We start from the raw sequence: 24,738 nt of genomic DNA on the forward strand, positions 1-24,738 counted from the left end.
GTAAAGTGACGTTTACCTAACTTTTACAGATTACAAAGCACTTTCTTTCACATTTATTTTTTTCCGTTTGAGCGTCTCACTGGAGAGGTAGCTAGAGCAAGTATTACTTGTCTCATCATCCATTAACATAAAAATGACCTTTATTGAATTCTACCTAGGCAAAAAGAGATATTTTGACTCTACCACGTTAACCCAATGAATGTTTTGACTGGGTCACAGAGAAAAATAAAATTTCATGGAATGGGTGAATTTAACTCAGATGACCATTATATCTACTACTGTGGGCAGGAATCCCTTAGAAGAAATGGAGTAGCCATCATAGTCAACAAAAGAGTCTGAAATGCAATACTTGGATGCAATCTCAAAAATGACAGAATGATCTCTGTTTGTTTCTAAGGCAAACACAGTAATCCAAGTCTGTTCCCCGACCAGTAACACTGAAGAAGCTGAAGTTGAACAGTTCTGTGAAGACCTAGAAGACCTTCTAGAACTAACACCCAAAAAATATGTCCTTTTCATTATAGGGGACTGGAATGCAAAAGTAGGAAGTCAAGAAACACCTGGAATAACAGGCAAATTTTTCCTTGGAGTACAGAATGAAGCAGGGCAAAGGCTAATAGAGTTATGCCAAGAGAACGCATTGGTCACGGCAAACACCCTCTTCTAACAACACAAGAGAAGAATCTACACATGGACATCACCAGATGGTCGACACAGAAATCAGATTGATCATATTCTTTGCAGCTAAACATGGAGAAGCTCTATACAGTCAGCAAAAACAAGACTGGGAGATGACTGTGGCTCAGATCATGAACTCCTTATTGCCAAATTCAGACTGAAATTGAAGAAAGTTTGGAAAACCACTAGACCATACAGGTATGACCTAAATCAAATCCCTTATGACTATACAGTGGAAGTGAGAAATAGATTTAAGGGACTAGATCTGATAGGCAGAGTGCCTGATGAACTATGGATGGAGGTTTGTGACATTGTACAAGAGACAGGAATCAAGACCGTTCCCAAGAAAAAGAAATGCAAAAAGGAAAAATGACTGTCTGAGAAGGCCTTACAAATAGCTGTGAAAAGAAGGGAAGCAAAAAGCAAAGGAAAAAAGGCAAGATATACCCATTTGAATGCAGAGTTCCACAGAATAGCAAGGAGAGATTAAGAAAGACTTCCTCAGTGATCAGTGCAAAGAAATAGAGGAAAACAATAGAATGGGAAAGACTAGAGATCTCTTCAAGAAAATTAGAGATACCAAGGGAACATTTCATGCAAAGATGGGCTCAATAAAGGACAGAAATGGTAGGGGCCTAACAGAAGCAGAAGCTATTAAGAAGAGGTGGGAAGAATACACAGAAGAACCGTACAAAAAAGATCTTCACGACCCAGATAATCACGATGGTGTGATCACTCACCTGGCGCCAGACATCCTGGAACATGAAGTCAAATGGGCCTTAGAAAGCATCACTACTACTCATGTACACCCGGGGCAGATTCATGTCAATGTATGGCAAAACCAACCAACATAATATTGTAAAATAATTAGCCTCCAATAAAAAAAAAGTTTAAATAAAAAAGAACTCTCAAAAAAAAGAAAGAAAGAAAGAAAATTTTAAAAAAATAAATAAATAAAAGGAAGGAGGAAAAAAAACAAAAACAAAGTTAGTGAAGGTGATGGAATTCCAGTTGAGCTATTTCAAATCCTGAATGATGATGCTGTGAAAGTGCTGCACTCAATACGCCAGCAAATTTGGAAAACTCAGCAGTGGCCACAGGACTGGAAAAGGTCAGTCTTCATTCCAATCCCAAAGAAAGGGAATGCCAAAGAATGCTCAAACTACCGCACAATTGCACTCATCTCACATGCTAGTAAAGTGATGCTTAAAATTCTCCAAGCCAGGCTTCAGCAATATGTGAACTGTGAACTTCCAGATGTCCAAGCTGGTTTTAGAAAAGCAGAGGCACCAGAGATCAAATTGCCAACATCTGCTGGATCATGGAAAAAGCAAGAGAGTTCCAGAAAAACATCTATTTCTGCTTTATTGACTATGCCAAAGCCTTTGACTGTGTGGATCACAAGAAACTGTGGAAAATTCTGAAAGAGATGGGAATCCCAGACCACCTGACCTCCCTCTTGAGACACCTGTATGCAGGTCAGGAAGCAACAGTCAGAACTGGACATGGAACAACAGACCGGTTCCAAATAGGAAAAGGAGTACATCAAGGCTGAATATTGTCACCCTACTTATTTAACTTCTATGCAGAGTACATCATGAGAATCACTGGGCTGGAGGAAGCACAAGCTGGAATCAAGATTGCAGGAGAAATATCAATAATCTCAGATATGCAGATGACACCACCCTTTTGGCAGAAAGTGAAGAACTAAAGAGCCTGTTAATGAAGGTGAAAGAGGAGAGTGAAAAAGTTGGCTTAAAAGTCAACATTCAGAAAAAAAAGATCATGGCATCTGGTCCCATCACTTCATGGCAAATAGATGGGGAAACAGTGCAAACAGTGGCTGACTTTATTTTGGGGAGCTCCAAAATCACTGCAGATGGTGATTGATTGCAGCCATGAAATTAAAAGGTGCTTCCTTGGAAGGAAAGTTATGACAAACCTAGATAGCATGTTAAAAAGCAGAGACATTACTTTGTCAACAAAGGTCCATTTAGTCAAGGCTATGGTTTTTCCCTGGGTCGGGAAGATCCCCTGGAGAAGGAAACGGTAACCCACTCCAGTATTCTTGCCTGGAGAATCCCATGGATGGAGAAGCCTGGTAGGCTACAGTCCATGGGGTCGCAAAGAGTCGGACACGACTGAGCGACTGCACGAACGATGGTTTTTCTGAACTGAAGCTTATTGAAAGATAGGTTTTTAAATCTTTGTCAGTGATTTTTTCTCTTTAACAATCACTCACTCTATTGTTAAGAATTTCATAAGCCTAGTAAAGCTTTGATGGAGATGGCACTGGCGACCCACTCCAGTACTCTTTCCTGGAAAATCCCATGAACGGAGGAGCCTGGTAGGCTGCAGTCCATGGGGTCGCTAAGAGTCGGAGACAACTGAGCAACTTCACTTTCACTTTTCACTTTCATGCATTGGAGAAGGAAATGGCAACCCACTCCAGTGTTCTTGCCTGGAGAATACCAGGGACGGTGGAGCCTGGTGGGCTGCCGTCTATGGGATCGCACATAGTCGGACACAACTGACGCAACTTAACAGCAACAGCACAGCATGGTTTTTCCAGTGATCATGTATGGATGTGAGAGTTGAACTATAAAGAAAGCTGAGTGCAGAAGAATTGATGCTTTTGAACTGTGGTGTTGGAGAAGACTCTTGAGAGTCTCTTGGACTGCAAGGAGATTCAACCAGTTCATCCTAAAGAAGATCAGTCCTGGGTGTTCATTGGAAGGACTGATGTTGAAGCTGAAACTCCAATACTTTGGCCACCTGATGCGAAGAACTGATTCATTGGAAAAGACCTTGATGCTGGGAAAGATTGAGGGCAGGATGAGAACAGAGGGGACGACAGAGGATGAGATGGTTGGATGGCACCACTAACTCAGTGGACATGGGTTTGGGTAAACTCCAGGAGTTGGTGATGGACAGGGAGGCCTGGTGTGCAGCTGTTCATGGGGTCGCAAAGAGTCAGACACAACTGAGTGCCTGAACTGACCTGAATAGAATAATAGTTACAAAGGAAAGTTTACCATTAAAGGAGTTAAAATTGACAGCTTGCTATGGATGAAAACCTGATGACAGAAACAAATCTGATTGTTAAAATATACATGGAAAAATTTGATCCTGAGCATAGTCATTTCAGCATAATAAAAATGAGACTAGAGAGTCTTCCCTGGTGGCTCAGTGGTTAAGAATCTACCTGCCCATGCAGGAGACACAGGTTCAATCCCTGATGAGGGAAGATCCCTCAGGATACAAAGACACTAAGCCCGTGTGCCACAACTATTAATCCTGTGCTCTAGAGGCTGGAAGCTACAACTACTGAGCCCAAGTGCTGCAAATACTGAAGCCCTCATGCCTAGAGCCCGTGCTCTACAACAAGGAAAGCCACCACAGGGAGAAGACCACGCACTGCAAATAGAGAGTAGCCCCTACTCTCTGAAACTAGAGTAAAAGTTCATGCTTAAACCAAGACCCAGGGCAGCCAAAATGAATAAATAAATTTTTTAAAAAATGAGAACAGAAAAAATTGGAAATAGTTTCACTGTTTTGCATAGAAGCTTGCTCATTAATTAAACTATTTATAATTATTGTTTAAATGGGTATATTCATAAATATATCCATTCAAAATGGCAAATTAAAATCATGTGCCTGATTCAAGTGGCAGGGATTAAAAAAAGAAAAAACAAGGAAGAGAAAGCAGCAAGATCAAATTCAGCATTACTGACTTGATTTTTAGAATCCTGACTTGCATTCTTTACCTTATGTAATGTTAAGTAAGTCTCACTATCAGGCTCTCTCTTTATCTGTAAAATGAGAAGCACAATGATAAGAACTGCATTATCACGTTGTGGATTTAATGAAATAATGCATAGAGAGTGGTCAGCATACTTTGGGCACAGGAAAGGATATTTGAACTCTGCCTTTTCTAAGAATTTGTTTTATCCTTTCAGTGTGCCAAGCCAGGATCCTTAACAATAGGACTCCTAGGATTTCCCTGGTGGAAATCACTTCACTTTTGTTGCAGGGGATACGGGTTCAATCCCTGGTCTAGGAACTAAGATACTGCCCGCCCCCCAGGGAGGTAAAAAAAAAACAGGCTTTGCGAGGGAAGGGAGTTTGGGATTAGTAGATGCAAACTATTATATATAGAATGAATAAGCAACAAGGTCTTAATGTATGGCACTGTATATTTAATAGCTTGTGATAAACCATAATGGAAAAGAATATGAAAAAGAATATATATATATATATAAGTGTATGTGTGTGTGTTTGTAACTGAATTACATTGCTATAGAATAGAAATTGACACAACATTGTAAATCAACTATACTTCAATAAAATAAACTTTTTTAAAAAAGAAATATATAGGAACTGGCTTGGTGGTCCAGTGGCTAAGAAACTCCACACTCCCATTGTAGATGGTTGAGTTGGATCCCTGTTCAGGGAACTAGATCCCACATGCTGCAACTAAGAGTTCATTTGCCACAGTGAAAGATCCCAAGTGCCACAGTGAAGATCTGCACAGCCAAACACAAATGAATAAAAAAAAAGAAGATGTATATGGCTGATAAAATCCCTTATAATCCCATGCCCCAGAAAACCACTGCTAGTAGTTTGATATATATTTCTTTTTATTTCCCACTTAACACACACACACACAAACATGGTAACTAACATATATTACGTAACTAATGTGTATATGTGTATTGCATATACAGTTAAACCTTGAACAACATGGTTTGACTTACACAGGCCCACTTACATGAGGATTTTTTTCAATAAATACGGTACTGGTATTGTTTGTAGACCTTTAAATTAACTAAGTGTGTGGGGAGAATTTGTGTCTGATTAGAGATCACAATATGTGGAATCAAAACAACTAGGGTTTGAGTCCTGAGTCTATCCAAACTGTTTCAGCTTCCTGCCCTTGAATGAGTCATTTACCAATTCCTTTGTTTTTGAGGCAAGATAACAGCACTTGGATTTTCAACTGCACAGGGGGTTGGCGCCACTAACCACCCCCTCCCAGTTGCTCAATAGTCAACTCTGTGTGTGTGTGTGTATGTGTGTGTGTGTATACATCCTCAAAAAAATTTGTACCAATTTACACAATGACATATACATATATATAATTAATTTAAAGATACAGGATTATATTATGTGTACTATACTGCAGGGCTGAGACTAGAATGAGACAAGTGAGAGAGAGAGACGAAAAAGTAAAATTTAAGGACTCATCACTCTCTGAGACCAACCCTGCACTCTTATTGTGCTAAGGGCGTGTGCCTCCTTAGGTACTGTGCAGCAGGCCTAGGTCTTGCCTCAATTAGTTCCAGTCCCTTCTGAAAACAGCCTTTTATTTTCTTGTAGTTATTTTATCTTGAGTATCTTTCCATATAGAACTCCTTCCAGTGACTGAATAGCCTTCCGTTTATGAATAGATCAAAACTTATTTATCCTATCACCTTTTAAAAACATCTTTTGGCTGTGCATCTTAGTTTCCATGACCAGAGATCAAACCCAAGCCCCCTGCGCTGAGAGATTGAAGTCTTAACCACTGGACTACCAGGAAAGTCCCTACCCAATCACCTTTTGAAGGACATTTGTTTCTAATTTTGTTGTCGTTCACTGTTGTTCAGTCACTCAGTCGTGTTTGACTCTTTACGACCCCAAGGACTGCAGCACGCCAGGCTTCCTTGTCCTTCATTATCACCCAGAGTTTGCGCAAACTTAATGGCAAGCCACTCCAGTACTCTTGCCTAGAAAATCCCATGGATGGAGGAGCCTGGTAGGCTGCAGTCCGTGAGGTCGCTAAGGGTCGGACATGACTGAGCGACTTCACTTTCACTTTTCACTTTCCCACATTGGAGAAGGAAATGGCAACCCACTCCAGTGTTCTTGCCTGGAGAATCCCAGGGAAGGGGGAGCCTGGTGGGCTTCCGTCTATGGGGTCACACAGAGTCGGACACGACTGAAGTGACTTAGCAGCAGCAGCAGCAGCAGTGAATATTCAGGATTGATTTCCTTTAGGATTGATTGGTTTGATCTCCTTGCAGTTCAAGGGACTCTCAAGAATCTTTTCCAACACTATAGTTTGAAAGCATCAATTCTTCCACCCTTAGCCTTCCTTATGGTCCAACTTTCACATCTATACATGACTACTGGAAAAACCATAGCTTTGACTATACAGACCTTTGTTGGCAAAATGGTATCTCTGCTTTTTAATACTCTGTCTAGGTTTGTCATAACTTTTCTTTCAAGGAGCAAGCATGTTTTAATTTCATGGCTGCAGTCACCATCCCCAGTGATTTTGGAGCCCAAGAAAATAAAGTCTGTCACTGTTTCCATTCCCCTCCCCGCCATCTATTTGCCATGAAGTAAAATGGCAACCCACTCCACTGTTCTTGCCTGGAGAATCCCAGGGAAGGGGGAGCCTGGTGGGCTTCCATCTATGGGGTCACACAGAGTCGGACACGACTGAAGTGACTTAGCAGCAGCAGCAATGGGACCAAATGCCATGATCTTCATGATTTGAATGTTGAGTTTTAATCCAGCTTTCTCATTCTCCTCTTTCACCTTCATCGAGACGCTCTTTAGTTCCTCTTTACTTTCTGCCATTAGGGTGGTGCCATCTGCATATATGAAGTTATTGATATTTCTCCTGGCAATTTATACTCATCTTAATGCCTGTTTCCTAAACACTCCAACCAACTCTGGACATTATTAATTTTTAAAAGCTCTGGCAGTTTTAATGATAAAAATAATAGCTTGGTTTTTTTAATTAATTATTTTATTTTTGGCCATGTTGGGTCTTCTCTGCTGCACGGGCTTTCTCTAGTTGCCATGAGTGGGGGTTACTCTGCACTTGCACTCATGGGCTTTTTATAGCAGTGGCTTCTTTTGTTGTGGAGGACAGGATCTAGGCACACCTGCTTCAGTAGTTGTAGCTTGTGGGCTTGAGCACAACTATTGATAGTTGTGGTAAACAGGCTTAGTTGCTCCTTAGCATGTGAAATTTTCCCAGACCAGGGATCTAACCTGTGTCTCCTGAATTGGCAGGCGGATTCTTTACTGCCGAGCCACCAGGGAAGCCCAATAGCCTGTTTTGATTTTAACTTGTATTTCTTTAAATGATATGGGATAATTTTTACTCTTAATTTACCATTTGTATGACTTCTTTTGAGAATTGCCTCATCTTGCCCTTTGGCAATTTTCCCAAATTGTTTTTCCCTGAAATTTTATGACATTTTTGTATATTAGGGACCTTAAACTTTTTCTAAATTTATTTTGACAATACTTTCCCCCAGATCGTCTCGTGTCATTTTGTCTTTTTGTTATTTAGTTTTTTGATTTTATTGTTTGTCTGTTTTGTTTTGTCTTAATTTTTTGGAGTTCTATTATTTTGATGGAGTCTAACACACCAGTCTTCTTTTATGGCTTCTAGGTTGCATTACATGTTTAGAAAGCCTTTTCTCATTCAAAATAATGTTTGTAACAGCTTGAGATTTAATTCATATACCATAAAATTCACCCTGTTAAAATACACAGTTTAGTGGTTTTTAGTATAACCCTGAGTTGTGCAACTGTCTTCACTATCTAATTTTAGAACATTTCATTACTGCAAAGAGAAATCCATACCCCTTAGCAATCCTTCCCCATTGCCCCCTCCTTTCACCCCCTAACAACCACTAACCTAGTTCTGCTTCTATATATTGCCTATCTAGATATTTCAAATGAATAGAATCATGCAATATGTGGCCTTCTGTGCTTGGCTTCCTTCACTTAGCATAATGTTTTCAAGTTACATTCACATTGTGGCATGTATCTGTTATTAATTCCTTTACACAGATGAATAATATTGTTTACAGATATAACAATTGATGGATATTTGAGTTGTTTCTACTATTGGCCTATTGTGATTAATACTGCAGGAGTGCCCTGGCAGTCCAGTGATTAGGACCCTGAGCTCTCACTGCCAAGGGCCTGGGTTTGATCCCTGGTCAGGGAACTAAGACCTGTAGCAAAAAAAAGAAAAAAGCTTCTATAAACATCAGTATACACATTTTTCTTTGAACACCTATTTTCACTTATTTAGGGTAGATACCTAGAAGTAGAATTGCTGGGTTATCTGGGAACTCTATGTTTGACATTTTTGAGGAAATTCCTGTGTCCCAAGCAGTAGTAGTATTTAACAATCCCACCAGTAATGTATTAATATTATATTTCCAATTTCTCCACATTCTTATCAATTTTTTTTTTTTTTTTGCCATGCTACATGGTTTGTAGGATCTTAGTTCCCCAATCAGGGATTGAACATGGGCCATGTCAACTCTTAAGTCCAACCACTGGACCACTAGGGAACTTCTGTCATACTTTATTGTCTGCCACTTAAATTTTAGCCATTATAGTAGGTGTGAAGTGGTCTCTCATTGTGGTTATGATTTACATTTCCCGGTTGACTCATTTGAAAAGACCCTGATGCTGGGAAAGATTGAAGGCAGGAGGAGAAGGGGACGACAGAGGATGAGATGGTTAGATGGCATCACCGACTCAATGGACATGGGTTTAGGTGGATTCCAGGAGTTGGTGATGGACAGGGAGGCCTGGGGTGTTGCGGTTCATGGGGTCGCAAAGAGTCGGACACGACTGAGCGACTGAACTGAACTGAATGGTAATAATGTTGAGCATTTTTTCATGTGCTTATTGGTGATTTGTCTAGTTTCTTTGGACAAGTTCAATTGAAATCCTTTTCTCATTTATTAACTGGATTTGTTGTTGTTGTTGGGTTGAATTCTTTATATATCCTGGATGTGTGTGTGTGAGTGAATGCTCAGTCACTCAGTCATATCTAACTCTTTGTTACCCCATGGACTGCAGCCTTCCAGGCTCCTCTGTCTGTGGAATTTTCCAGGCAAGAATACTTGAGTGGGTTGCCATTTCCACTCCAGGGGATCTTCCTGTTCAAGGAATATATAAGCTTATATATCCTGGATACTAGAGCCTAATGATATATGTAATTTTAAAGTACTTTTTCCCATTCTGTGGGTTGTCTTTTTCTTGGTAGTGTTCTTTATACTTAAAAAAGTATAATATTTTTGAATTTTGATACTTTTGATATCAAAATTTAAACCCAATTTTGATAATTTTGATAAAATCCAATTATTTATGTTTTCTTTTACTTGCTTGTGGTATCATATCCATGAAACTATTACCTTATCCAAGATCATATTTATTCCTATGTTTTCTCCTAAGAGTTGTACAGTTTTAGCTCTTAGTTTTAGGTTTGGGGCCCATTTTAAGTTAATTTTTGTGTATTAAGTGAGGTAGAGGTCCAACTTCATTCTTTTGTGTATAGGTAACCAATGGTCCTAGGCTTCCCAAGCGGCTCAGTGGTAAAGAATCTTCCTGCCAATGCAGGAGATGCAAGAGACACAGGTTCGATCCCTGGATTGCGAGGATCCCCTGGGAAGGAAATGGCCACCCACTCCAGTATTCTTGCCTGGAAATTTCCATGGACAGAGCAGCCTGGTGGGCTGCAGTCCATGGAGTCCCAAAGAGTTGGACACGACTGAGTGACTGAGAACACACGCACACACCTATTGGTCCCAGCACCACTGGTTGAAAAGACAATTTTTTTTCTTTAAATATTTTTGGCCACTTGGCATAAAGAATCTTAGTTCCCTGACCTGGTATGAAACCTGTGCCCTCAGCAGAAGCTTGGAGTCTTAACCATTGGATACCAGGGAAGCTCCCAGAAAAGAGAATTCTTTATCTTTTGAGCTGCTTCAGCATTATTATAAAAGATTAGTTGATCCTTGGGACCCTGGGCTTCCAATGCAGGGGGCCTGCATGCGATCCCTGGTCAGGGAACTAGATCCCATATGCCACAACTAAGACATAGTGCAGCCAAATAAACAAATATTAAAAAAAAAAAAAATTAGTTGATCCTGGAAATTCCCTGGCAGTCCAGTGGTTAAGTTTCTGCACTTCCACTGTAGGAGGCATGGGTTTGATCCCTGGTCAGGGAACTGTGATCTCACAAGCCTGGAGTTCAGCAAATAAATAAATATATAAATATATTGTTTTTAAAAGATTAGTTGATCCTTCATGTATGGGTTTATTTCTGAATTCTCAATTTTATTCCATTGATCTTAATATTTCTGCTTATACCAGTAACATAGTCTTTTTTTTAATGTGTCACAAGTAAGATTGATGCAGCCAAATAAATAAATAAGAATAAATATTTATATAAATAAATAAATTTGGGCTGCTTTATGACTCCATATAGTCTTGATTTACTGTCACTTTGTGACAGTAAGTTTTGGGATCAAGAAGCATGAATCTTACCCCTGTTCTTCTTCAAGATTGTTTTTGGCTTTAATGGGCTCCTTCCATTTCCATAAGAAATTTGGAATTAACTTGTCAATTTCTCCATAAAAGAAGCAGCTTGAATTATTCTCATTCAAATTTTGTTTATATATTTACTCATGATTTATTTTAGGACTTTGGCTATGCCAATATTATCCCCAAATCCCTTGAAATCCATCTTACTGACTTCAGTCTTGCCATGTATTTGCCAGGCTGTGAAAAGATACAGAATTTGGGGACTTCCCTGTTGGTCCAGTGGCTAAGACTATGTGCTCCAAATTCAGGAAGACCAGATTCAATGCTTGGTCAGGGAACCATACACAACTAAAAACGCCACATACTGCAAAGATCAAAGATCCTGTATGCAACGACTAAGATGTGGCACAGCCAAATAAATAAAAAGATTAAAACATTTCTTAGCTCTCTGAATACTTGCCTTCTCTGTCCAGTTACGCATAAGAGATGCCAAACACCAAAATATTTGGTTACTACCTGTAGGGTATCATTAATTTCAAATATAAATATAGCTTAGTTCTGTGCCCATATCCAGAAACCAGGTTATGAATCCTATATTGCCATACTTGGTTTTCTATTGCTACCTTGAAAACTTTCCTCCTTTTTTATGTCCATATGCCAAATGACTGAAACTTTAATTCATGTCTATCATTACCTTGCTCATTTCTGCTCATTTATTACTGGTAGCATGGTAAAGTCAAAGCAAGACATTCTAGTTAATAAGAAAATTCTATATCTTATTTTATGAAACACTTCTTTGTTATTGTTGTTCAATTGCTAAATTAGGTCTGACTCTTTGCAACCCCATGGACTGCAGCACGCCAGTCTTTCCTGTCCTTCACTATCTCCAGGAGTTTGCTCATTTCATGTCCACTGAATCTGTGATGCCATCCAACAATCTCATCTTCTGTCTCCCCCCTTTCCCCCTGGCTTCAGTGTCCTAGCAACAGGGTCTTTTCCAGTGAGTCAGCTCTTTGCATCAGGTGGCTGAAGTACTAAAAGTTCAGCTTCAGCATCAATACTTTCAACGAATATTCAGGGTTGATTTCCCCTTGACTGGTTTGATCTCCTTGCAGTCCAAGGGACTCTCAAGAGTCTTCTCCAATACCAAAATTCTCAGTGTAACACAAAAATGAATTTATGATAGATTTGACATTAACTGCCCTGGCCAATATTATAATTCTGAGAGCTATTCCCTATTTTATCATCTAATTCCAAATGTAGATCATGTGTGTGGCATTCATTTTAGGATACTTGGGTTAAACACCATGTGACACATTTATGTACGTAGTACCTTTGGATCCTAGTCAAAATTAGCATTTGGCTTTTCACTCCAGTATTCTGGCCTGGAGAATCTCACGGACAGAGGAGCCTGGTGGGCTACAGTCCATAGGGTCGCAAAGAGTCGAATACGACTGAGCGACTACCCTTTGATGGGGTTAACTGACAGTACCTTCTTGTAACAAGCATTTTTATTTCTTTGCAAACTGGTCTATTGTTTATGTTTACTGGATCCATTAGTACAAGTCTTCCCAGTTACCATTAATGATGTATCTTTCTAACCAATAATTTAAAAATAGAAGTTAATCAAGAATTCTCTGGCAGTTCAGTGGTTAGGACTTCAAGCTTTCAATCCCTGATTGTGGAACTAGGATCTCAAAAGCCTAGAAAGCAAAATAAAAGGGAAAAAATTTAATCTAATCTTACAGTTCATTGTGCTTTGTCTTCCAAAGCAAAAACCTTTTCACCAGGACTTCCCCAGTGGTCCAGTGGTTAAGAATCCTCCTGTCAAAGTAGGGGACATGAGTTTGATCCCTGATCTGGGAAGATTCCACATGGCATGGGGCAACTAAGCCCGTGAGCCACAACTGCTGAGCCTCCTCACTCTAGAGGCTATGCTCTGCAACAAAAGAAGGCACCCGAATGAGAAGCTGGAGCACCCCAACTAGAGAGCAGTCCCTGCTTGCCACAGCTAGAAAAAAGCCCATGCGTAGCAACACCCAGTGTAGCCAGAAATAAATAAAGGGGGAGGGGAGGGGGAGGGGAGGGGAAGGGGGAGGGGAGGGGGGAGGGGAGGGGGAGGGGGTGGTGGTGGAAGGAGTGGTTGGAGGGAGGTTCAAGAGGCAGAGAACATATATTTACTTATGTCTAACTCACATTGTTGTATGGCAGAGACCAATACAACATTGAAAAGCAATTATCTTCCAATTAAAATATTTTTTAAAAATGTAAAAAAATAAATTTTTTAATTTAAAATTTTAACAAAATTATCTTGAGATAGGAGGTTCATTGATTATTTTTAATGTTCTTCTTTAAATTTTCTGTACTTTCCAAATTTTCTGTATTCTCCAATCTCACTTTCATGATCAGAATTTTTTTAAAAAAATTAAGTACAGATAAAAGAAACCTGACAAATATTGAGATACTTATTTTAAAAGCTACTGCGAAGAAAATGAATCTAATATAATCACATTCCTCCCCTTTAACAACAAGTAGCAGAATAAAGTGAAGTAATACCCACAAAATTTGAGGGAAAATGACTGTGATCCAACAGTCTATTTCCAGCTATGTGGTTCTTCACAAGCTGTAAAACAGAAAGTATCTTCCCACGTTCTTCATTCTTTCAAGGACCCAGAAAATATACTCTCCATGTATATTTTGAGGCTTCTCAGGTGGTGCTAGTGGTAAAGAATTCTGCCTACCAATGCAGGAGATTCAAGAAATTTGGGCTCCATCCCTGGGTTGGGACGATCCCCTGGATGAGAGCATGGCAACCCACTCCAATATTCTTGCCTAGACAATTCCATGGACAGGGGATTCTGGTGGGTTACAGTCCATGGGGTCTTACAGAGTTGGACCTGACTGAGGTGACTGAGCATGGCACACATTTTGTAGAATGATATCACCCAGAGAAGTACTACTCTAACTGACCTCCAAATGATTTAAGTTAAAGAACTCTCTTGAATAGGAAACGCTATGATAAAAGGAAGTAAACTTCTCAAATAATATAGTTTCACCCTAATGAATTGTATTTTTAAAAAATTTTAACTAGATTTTCCTACTAATTCACCTAAAAATGTCCTAGGAAGAAACTAGGACTCTTCATTCCTGTTAAGCATTTTTAAATGAAGTTCCATCATGGCAAATAACACCTACTCACTTGAGAAATTTTCATCACAAAGCAGAGGTGGGAAGAAAATCAGCCCTCAGGTGTTTGGACTGCACAGTATAACTGTGTGATCTGACTTTAGTGTCTCCAGCCAAGTAATAAACAAAGAGTAAACCTGAATGTCTGTGCAGGACCTAACTTGATGTGGAATCAAGGGAATTCAAAAACAATCATCCAACATTACATGGTTTGGGCCTTTGTTTTTCAGAACACTGTAATTTTTCACAATCTTTGCTTTGAACTCTCTATTATTGTAATATCCCTTCCTGTGGATTCTTCTGAAAGTCTCTCATCATGTCACCCTGAGGGTCAGATTTGTTCCAAAAGTGAGATGAAAAGATGTTAGTCCTAGTCAAGATGCCTGGAGTCTAGTCGAACTGAGATAGCTATGAGAGTCTCTTTCAGAACCTCAGTGTCCTTCTTCCTCACTACCTCAGTCAGGTCTAAATAAATTAATGGATGCACAGATGCTTTGCATATTCTCAGATGCTCTTATAAAGGTGAAGTACTATTTTTAATCTTTTATTTTTTTTAAACATTCTCCTTTTATTCATTTATTTTTTTCTTTTGGTAGAGCTGAGTAGCATGTGGGATCTTAGTTCTCGGACCAGGGATAGAACCCTTGACTCCTGCAGTGGAAGTGCGGAATCTTAACCGCTGGACCACCAGGGAAGTCCCTAGTTATTCTTTTAATTTGAAATCACTATTATTGTCAGTCTTTTTTTACCTTATTTTTAATTGGAGTATAATTGCTTTACAATGTTCTATTAGTTTCTGCTGTACAACAACGTGAATCAGCTATATGCATACATACATCCTCTCCCCCATGAGCCTTCCTCCCACTCTCCCATCCCACCCAGTCTTGATCATCTAACATGCATTATTTGCCCTTCAGATTAGTGTCAACATCAGTTCCACTGTCTTCATGCATAGAACAAGTACCAGACATTTTCTGAGTATTAAGCCAGCTCTTACTGGAGATAAGCAAAGCTATCTTTGGCACTTTCACATTTTGGATAAGTTTTTCTACCTTGTTCTGTGCTGCGTTTAGTCACTCTTTGCAACCCCTTTGGACTATAGCCCACTAGGCTCCTCTGTCTATGGGATTTTTCAGGCAGGAATACTGGAGTGGGTTGTCATTTCCTTCTCCAGGGGATCTTCCTAACACAGGGATCAAACCCATGGCTCCTGTGTCTCCTGCATTGCAGGCAGATTCTTTACCAGCTGAGCCATGGGGGACATCCCTTCCACCCATTTCTTTGTCCTTAAAGTCCTCTCCATTCAGCAGGAGACTGGGTAGTGAAAGAGGAAGGATTGTGCTTGGGAGATTTTAATGGACCCAGACATTGTTCCTACCACGCCTGCTCACATTCCATTGACCAGAACACAGTCACATCTAGGTGTAGCGCAAGTTGGAAAATGGATTCTATCTATGCAGTCAGGAAAAAAAGAACACAATTGTGGGTGAGCACAAGTCTCTGCCACACGTCGGCAATCATGTGACACCAACATGTCAGTGGGCTTGCTGTCTTAAGGCCCACACCTCTGGGCCCACACCTACCATGGGGCCCAACCCTGTCCACCAGATGGCCCAGAACTCTGCCCTATACACCAGTGCTCCAGCACTAGCTCCATGACCCCCAAGATCCTACAGTCAGAGACCTTGTGACCTGGCTCCACCCACCAATCAGCCAGCACCAGGAACAGCCTAACCTATAGTCGATGAACACCAGCATCGGGACATTTTAGATGGAGCAGCCAGCCATGTTATGACCTGGCCCTGCCCACCAGCATGCCAACAGCAGCTCTGGGACCCCAGGGTCCTGAAGCAAAAGACCCGAGTTCTAGCCCCAGTCACTAGCAGGCCAGCACCAGCTTTACAACACCCAAGAAAGGAGCACCTCAAAGGGACAAACTGAAAGAACTCCAGACAGGCAAAACTGGGACAATGTTAGCAGCGTAATAACATAGTGTTGGATTATAACTCAGAGTAAAGTTTAGTATATATGAGTCCATACAGATACAAATGAATTAATGAATAAGTAAATGAATGGAGAAGAAGAAACAAATCTTCCTGACAGAATTCCATTTAATATGTATATAGATTGGCCCTTTTCCAGATGAGCGTAATCTCTACCCCTCCCCCATCCCATTCCTCCTCTACCCTCTTGTGAGTAGTCTAGATTTATTGGCTTGCTTCAAAAAACATAGATAAGAGAAAAAAAGGAATTTTATAGTCAAGAAATCTGGCAAATTCTGCCTCAACCTGGTGATAAAGGTTAATTTCTCTAGTGATGTTATGTAAGGTCATCTACCCTTGATATAGGAAAGGCACTTCATCTCTAAAGTGTTCAGTTTCAAAAACCCATAACTCCAATCTATTTACCATAAAAAAACAAACAAACCCAAAACAGAGAAATCCTAACTTGAGGGACATTCTACAAAGTATTTGACCAGTACTCCTCAAAACTATCAAGGTCATCAAAATACAGGGAACATCTGAGAAACTTTCACAGCCCAGAGGAGCCTAAAGATTCATGATGATCAAATGTTTTGTGGTACCCTGGATAAAATCTGGACTAGATAAAAGACATTAAGGGAAAACTAGTGAAATCTACAAAGTGTGGGGTTTACTTAATATCTGTGGACCAGTGTTGGTTCCTTAGCTGTGACAAGAGTCCTATAGTAACATAAAACGTTAAAGACAGGAGAAACTGAATGAGTGGTCTATGGTAACTGTATTATTGATGCGACTTTTCTGTTAAATATGAAGTTATTTCCAAATTAAAGTTTTTATTTAAAAAATTCTTACTAGGAAAGGTTATTTTTTGGAGGGAGCCTCAGGTTGTAAAATACGGTTTTGTATAAATTATTCCCTCTTGAAAGTGGTCCTACCAAGCAAGAAATAGTGGCCATGAAGGTGAGGGTTAGGCACCCTTGGAAAAGATTCTTTCATTTTCTAAACTGTGCTTTTGGTCAGAACATATTAGCATTTGGTCTAAGAACTCCAGGCTAAGCACTTATGAAGAAAGTTCATAGAAGCAACATAAGGGCCTGCCTGTCCTTGCCCGAGGCCTTATTCATCTGTCCTTGTTCTCTGGTAGAAACTATGGATTTGACATCTAAAGGAACATTTTCCCACTGATTTCTCATGCTAGCCTGGGGCCTCTGAGAACCAGGGGGTGAGCCTTCAAGTGGAGCTCTGAATCTGGGGAGGGCCAGCAGCGGGGTGATTATGCAGACCGAGCTTTCTGCATTTTCCCTTTCTCCGCTTGGCAGCACAAGTACAAAGTTCTGAAGATAAAAGGCTTCCATTAATACCAAACCAATGGAAGTCAAAGAGATTTCTTGACTACAGTTAGGTCATTTCTACAATTTCTCTTTTTCTTTTCTTTCTTTCTCCACCCGCCCCCCCACCCGACTCTTTTTAAACATATGTATGACTCAAAGTCAGGATTTTGACTCTCTTGGGCTGTTTTCCAGCTTCTACATTTTAGGAGTGCTGCAAAGATTCAGATGAAGCTTTAACAGTGAGTAGAAGCAAATGCCTTAATCCGTGGCAGCTCCTTTCCAGCTTCCAAGGAAGGGCGCTAAATGGGGAAACAATAGAAACTGTCTTCTCTGCAACATCCCTGTTCCTTACTTCATAGACATCTGCTCTCTTCACTCATTCAAAGAGCCACCTCCCCTGCCCTTCAGGGACTCACACCCACTTTTATACCCGCACCTTATCATCAGGACTGCTCTACTTCCTTCACTAATGTGCTCTCTGGCCACAATCTCCTTCCTTGTTTGTTCATTTATTTATTAGAAAACTATTTATTGAGCACATCCTCTTATACTGAATTAAGTGCAAGAGCTACGGTGATGGACAAGATGAAACAGATCCTGCTCTTGGGGAATTTACAGTGTACCAGAGGAGACAAGCATAGACAAGTAACATCGATAAAGAACTGAGGTTCTGAAAAGTTTCGGGTAGAGGGATGAGACTAATGTAAGAAACATGGTTGGAGAAGGCTCTCTGAAAAGGTAATGCATGTACTGCAATCTGAATAAAGAATCAGCCTGATGAGTTGTAGAATTTTTCAGACTGAGGGAACCAGAAATCCTAGGACTCTGAGGCAGGAATGAGCTTAAAGTACTCAGGGAGCTATGTGACTGGAAGGCTGTGATAAAAGAACAGAAGGAGATAAGGCCTGGAAGATAAGCAGGTTCCACTTCTCAGGGACCTTGTATGTCCTAATGAGTCTTCATTTTCACGTCTTGGGAAGCCATTAGAGAGTTACTACCAGGGGACTAACATGATCAGTTTTCTTTGGAGGGAATATATCCTTTTCCATATGAGTGAGTGAGTGAGTGAAAGTCACTCAGTCCTGTCCAACTCTTCGCAACCCCAAGGACTATGCAGTCCATGGAATTCTCCAGGCCAGAATACTGGAGGGAGTCGCCTTTCCGTTCGACAGAGGATCTTTCCAACCCAGGAATCAAACCCAGGTCTCCTGCATTGCAGGCGGATTCTTTACTAGCTGAGCCACAAAGGAAGCCCAAGAATACTGCAGTGGGTAGCCTATCTCTTCTCCAGAGGATCTTCCCGACTCAGGAATTGAACCTGGGTCTCCTGCATTGCAGGCAGATTCTTTACCAACTGAGCTATCAGGGAAGCCCCCTTTTCCATATACCTTTACTCAAATTCACCAACTGTTGTTTTTTTTTTTTTAATATTTATACATTTGGAAGTCCCTAACCAATTGTTTCGGAGAAGGCAATGGCAAGCCACTCCAGTACTCTTGCCTAGAAAATCCCATGGATGGAGGAGCCTGGTAGGCTGCAGTCCGTGGGGTCGCTAAGGGTCGGACACGACTGAGCGACTTCACTTTCACTTTTCACTTTCCACTTTCACACACTGGAGAAGGAAATGGCAACCCACTCCAGTGTTCTTGCCTGGAGAATCCCAGGGACAGGGGAGCCTGGTGGGCTTCTGTCTATGGGGTCACACAGAGTCGGACACGACTGAAGTGACTTAGCAGCAGTAGCAGGAGCAACCAATTGTTTATATTTTATCCTTATTTGTTTTTCTCACATCTTATAAAACCTCTCCCATCTTGTAAACAAATATACCAACAGCAAAAACCTGTCCCTGGGATTTCTTTAGTGGTCCAGTGGCTAAGACTCTGTGTTCCCAATGCAGAGGTCCTGGGTTCAATCCCTGGTCAGGGAACTAGATCCCACATGTTGAAACGAAAGATCCCAAATGCCAAACGAAGACTGAAGATCTGTGTGTTGCAACTAAGACCCAGCACAGTCAAATAAGAAAAACAACAACCTCTCCCTGGATTTCACTTTCCCTTCCAGCTGCTGACCTTATTCTCCTCCGTCTCTGGCAGCTTCTTTTACTTCTTTACCTTTTATTGTTTACTTCCTGACTTTTTATTACCTCCTCTTTCATGTGGCCAATATTTATTTCTTCAGGGTTGAACTTAAAAGTTACTTCCTCAAGGAGACTTTCCCTGACTTCCTGTGTTTTCCTGGAGTCCTGCACTTTCCCATCACAGCATTCCTCCACCTTGTGATTTACCCCCTTGCATGCATGCTCAGTTGCCTCCAACTCTTTGTGACCCTATGGACTATAGCCCACCAGGCTGTTCTGTCCATGGGATTCTTCAGGCAAGAATACTGGAATGGGTTGCCATTTCCCTTCCCAGGGGTTCTTCCCAACCCAGGGCTCAAACCTGTGTCTCCTGCATTTGTAGGCGGATTCTTTACCACTGAGCCACCTGGGAAGCTCTCCTATGCTCTGTGAAAATAGAGATTTTAGTTTTCTTGTTCACTGTGTACCCAGCATCTGACACAATGCCTGAAACACAGTGCTCAATACATAGTTGCTGAATGAGTACATAACTGACCTTCAGGCATTTGCTGGCTTGCAAGGGCAATGTATTATTGAAGTGAGTGCTATATGTGATGACAGTATTTTTGTTTTTAATATTTATTTTTATTTATTTGGCTGCATAGAGTCTTAGTTGTGGCACGTGGGATCTAGTTCCCTGACCAGGGATCAAACCCAGCTCCCCTGTATTGGGAGTGCAGAGTCTTAGCCACTGGACCACCAGGGAATTCCTGACAGTGTTTTTGTAATCCTAAAGGTTTCCATTAACTCTGCATATGGATTGTTAAATTAGGAGATGAGCATCAGCTGATGAACTTGCAGAGTGGTAGACATTGGAGACTGAATACCTGGCAGATTTCTGGCCTTAATGTCCAGGGCAGCTAACTCCGCACTGGGAGTCTCTTCAACAGCCCAGACTGGCTCATTCTGTTGTGAAGTGAAAGTCGCTTGGTCATGTCTGACCATGGACTACAGCCTGCCAGGCTCCTCCTCTCCCTGGAATTCTACAGGCCGGAATACTGGAGGGGGTAGCCATTCCCTTCTCCAGGGGATCTTCCCAACCCAGGATGGAACCCAGGTCTCCTGCATTGCAGGCGGATTCTTTCCCATCTGAGTCACTAGAGGATGTCTCAAAAAAAGTTTTGCATCAGTCTTTATTGGTTTCCCTGACAAAGACAACTTTCAGATGTACAGCAGAATATTACCTGGCAGAGACACTGCCCAATCTATGCCTGGTTTTTAGTTATGCAAATGAAAAGACTCTCTTTGAAACAAACATGTTTTCTATTTGCTTAAGAATCAGATATTGGTTTTAAAAGAATGAGTCAAAGTGTGAGTATTCTGACACTGGGAAGAAAAGAGCTAACAAGGAAAGCTGGTGAGCCATGAATTGGTGCTGAGGTAGACACAGGGTCAGTTATGCCTTCCTAGGTTTTGAAATGGGCAGTGGGTGTGAGTAAAACAGGTTTAGAGAAGATGAAGAACTTTTTCCGGCACATGGTGAATTTGAATTGCCCTTCAGACATCTAAGTAGCAATGATGAATATATAAAATTTATACATATGTATGTTTATAGAAAATATTCTGGAAAGCCACACTCCTAAATTTTAAGTTATTATGTCTGAGTGGCAGGATTATGGGTGATTTTAATTCTTTTTATTGTATATGTGCTGTGATGAACATGTATTATCTCTGTATCAAGGAGGCATAGGAGAGGATCTTGAGGCATCCCTGTGTTGCTCAGGGCACGCATCCTAAATTCCTTGCTCTTAATCTACTTCCCACTTTGTTTCTTGTCCCTTCAAGATTTTTTAGATTCTGGAGACTACTCAGCTTCGCGAAGGCTCTCAGCGCGATGCGGCCCTCAGGCACCGGGCTCTCACCCGCCCCGCTGCCACGATGCCCAAGAGGAAGGTCAGTTCTGCCGAGGGGTTGGCGAAGGAGGAGCCCAAGGCGAGGTTGTCAGCTAAACCGGCTCCTGCAAAAGTGGAAACGAAGCCAAAAAAGGCGGAGGGAAAGGATAAATCTTCAGACAAAAAAGTGCAAACAAAAGGAAAAGAGGAGCAGAGGGAAAACAGGCGGAAGTGGCCAACCAAGAGACTAAAGAAGACTTACCTGCAGAAAATGGAGAGAGTAAAAACGAGGAGAGCCCAATCTCTGATGAAGCAGAAGAGAAAGAAGCCAAGTCTGATTAATAACCACACACCTAGTCCTGTCAGTGGTCCCTGTTTCCCTTCTTGTACAATCCAGAGGAATATATTTATCAACTATTTTGTAAATGAAAGTTTTTTTAGTAGCTCTAGAAACATTTTTAAAAAGGAGGGAGTCCCACCTTATCCCATTTTTTAAGTGTAAATGCTTTTTTTAAGAGGTGAAATCATTTGCTGGTTATTTATTTTTTGGTACAACCAGAAAATAGTGGGATATTGTATACGGGAGGTTTTGATTGTCTTGGGTGTCAGCTTAACATTCCATAGATGGGGGTAGCTTTTATATCCTATAATATAAAAGCATACTAAATGGCAGTTTGGAGTCAGTTGTACATTTAATGTCTTGAATACTTTAAATTACTTCTTTTCCCATGTTGTTTTGGTAGAATTATTTCCTACAGCAAACCACTTTTTGATCTTGGCTCTCCTGGTCAGAATTTTGTGCACTATACTATAACATCTTTGGTCGTGGTAGTCCAGTTTTCCTAGTAACTTGGTTAATGTGCGGTGAACGATTGACAGTTTAGTATGTAGTGTATATGATATTAAATTGTGAATCAGTGGGACTTATGATGTAACAACATATCAATATTTGAAGATATTGGTACTTGATATCCTGTTAAGGAAAGTTTGCTCCAAATTTTAAGCTGGAAAGTCACTGGAATAAGTGTTAAGAATCACAACTACATAATATTTTAGATTTCTGGTACATATGTGAGGAATTGTGTACAAATTGAAATGTCTGTGTAGTGATCCTCAAAACAACCAATAAAATCTGTTATAAAAGAGAAAAAAAGATTTTTTAGATTTTGATGGAAAATAACTTCAAAAATAATATATGTGTATATGTATAACTGAATCATACACACAAAAAGGAATTCTACTTTCTGAAATTTAGTAATGTTTATCTTTTTGCCAGTTTTTCTGAATGTTCTATGGACATCTAATAACAATGTATGAGGTACAAAATTTTAAATATATTTGTGTAGGATATGATTAATATGGATATAAATCTATTATATTTAAGTTATTAATAACTCATTCAGTTCAGTTCAGTCACTCAGTCACATCCAACATTTTGCGACCTCAGGGACTGCAGCACACCAGGCCTCCTTGTCCATCACCAACTCCCAGAGTTTACTTGAACTCACGTCCATTGAGTCAGTGATGCCATCCAACCATCTCATCCTCTGTTGTCCCCTTCTCCTCCTGCCTTCAATCTTTCCCAGAATCAGGGTCTTTTCAAGTGAGTCAGTTCTTCGCATCAGGTGGCCAAAATATTGGAGTTTCACCTTCAGCATCAGTCCTTCCAAGAATATTCAGGACTGATTTCCTTTAGGATGGGCTGGTTGGATCTCCTTGCAGTGCAGGGAACTCTCAAGAGTCACCTCCAACAGCACAGTTCAAAAGCATCAATTCTTCAGCACTCAGCTTTCTTTAAAGTCCAACTCTCACATGCATACATGACTACTGGAAAAACCATAGCTTTGACTAGATGGACCTTTGTTGACAAAGTAACGTCTCTGCTTTTTAATATGCTGTCTAGGTTGGTCATAGTTTTCTTCCAAGGAGCAAGCGTCTTTTAATTTCATGACTGCAATAACCATCTGCAGTGATTGTGGAGCCCCAAGTCTGTCACTGTTTCCATCGTTTCCCCATCTATTTGTCATGAAGTGATGGGACCAGATGCCATGATATTAGTTTTCTGAATGTTGAGCTTTAAGCCAACTTTTTCACTCTCCTCTTTCACTTTCATCAAGAGGCTCTTTAGTTCTTCTTCACTTTCTGCCATAAGGGTAGTGTCATCTGCATATCTGAGGTTATTGACATTTCTCCCGGCAATCTTGTTTCCAGCTTGTGCTTCTTCCAGCCCAGCGTTCCTCATGATGTACTCTGCATAGAAGTTAAATAAGCAAGGTGACAATATACAGCCTTGACATACTCCTTTTCCTATTTGGAACCAGTCTGTTTTTCCACGTCCAGTTCTAACTGTTGCTTCCTGACCTGGATATAGGTTTCTCAAGAGGCAGGTCAAGTGGCCTTGTATTCCCATCTCTTTCAGAATTTTCCACAGTTTATTGTGATCCACACAGTCAAAGGCTTTGGCGTAGTCAATAAAGCAGAAATAGACATTTTTCTGGAACTCCCTTGCTATTTCGATGATCCAGTGGATGTTGGCAATTTGATCTCTGGTTCTTCTGCCTTTTTTAAAACCAGCTTGAACATCTGGAAGGTCCATACCATTTCTGTCCTTTATTGTGACTATCTTTGCATTAAATGTTCCCTTGGCATCTCTAATTTTCTTGAAGACATCATTCAAGATGTTCGTATTCTTATTTTTTTCTGCACTTGATAAAATATTCTCAGAGAAATGTTAATATGTCTCACTATGATTATATATTTTTTCTGTCCCTTATATTTCTTCTGATTTTTGCTTTATGTGTGTCTTTGTTCTCTTGTTGTTAGGTGTCTAATGGTTTATGATGTCTATCTTCTTTGTGAATTGTACTTTTTATCATTAAAAATATTCATCTTTGTTTCATTTAAAAATAAATTTTTTTTTAAAAGAACAGATTTTTAGATTATGACATCAAGAGTTCTTTTTTCCCCCATGTAGGGGCTCTCTCTGTCCTCAGACCGAACTCCAAGCACAGTCTCTTTGGCCTTCCCACTTGGTTCTCCCTTCTGGCACAGTTTGGACTCTCCCATAGGCTATGGTGCTGCTGGCCACCTTGAATGATAGAGAAAAGAGGCTGGGGTACACACAGCAAGGTGCTTTTCCCTGTGAAGTATTATTTCATTTTTTAGAATTCTATGGGACTTTGAGAACTTGGACAAAAAGATCACAAATGCAAAATAAAGAGTTGGCAAAATAGGACAGACTTACAGAGTAGATGAAGAGA

At 40.5% G+C, this 24,738-nt stretch overlaps 1 pseudogene across 1 annotated transcript in view; it reads left to right on the plus strand.

Moving 5' to 3' along the window:
* LOC148778527 (non-histone chromosomal protein HMG-14 pseudogene) overlaps positions 1 to 24,120 on the plus strand; it is a 42,203-nt pseudogene extending 18,083 nt beyond the window's left edge. Inside the window, exon 2 of the transcript XR_016035366.1 lies at positions 21,432 to 24,120. The product of XR_016035366.1 is annotated as a non-histone chromosomal protein HMG-14 pseudogene (transcript). The remainder of the gene's footprint in view (positions 1 to 21,431) is intronic.
* The last annotated feature ends 618 nt before the right edge of the window (positions 24,121 to 24,738 follow it).

Source organism: Moschus berezovskii, chromosome 2 (assembly GCF_049115385.1).
Source record: "Moschus berezovskii isolate FMDL1 chromosome 2, NW_MosBer_1.0, whole genome shotgun sequence".
NCBI classification, from domain to species: domain Eukaryota; kingdom Metazoa; phylum Chordata; class Mammalia; order Artiodactyla; family Moschidae; genus Moschus; species Moschus berezovskii.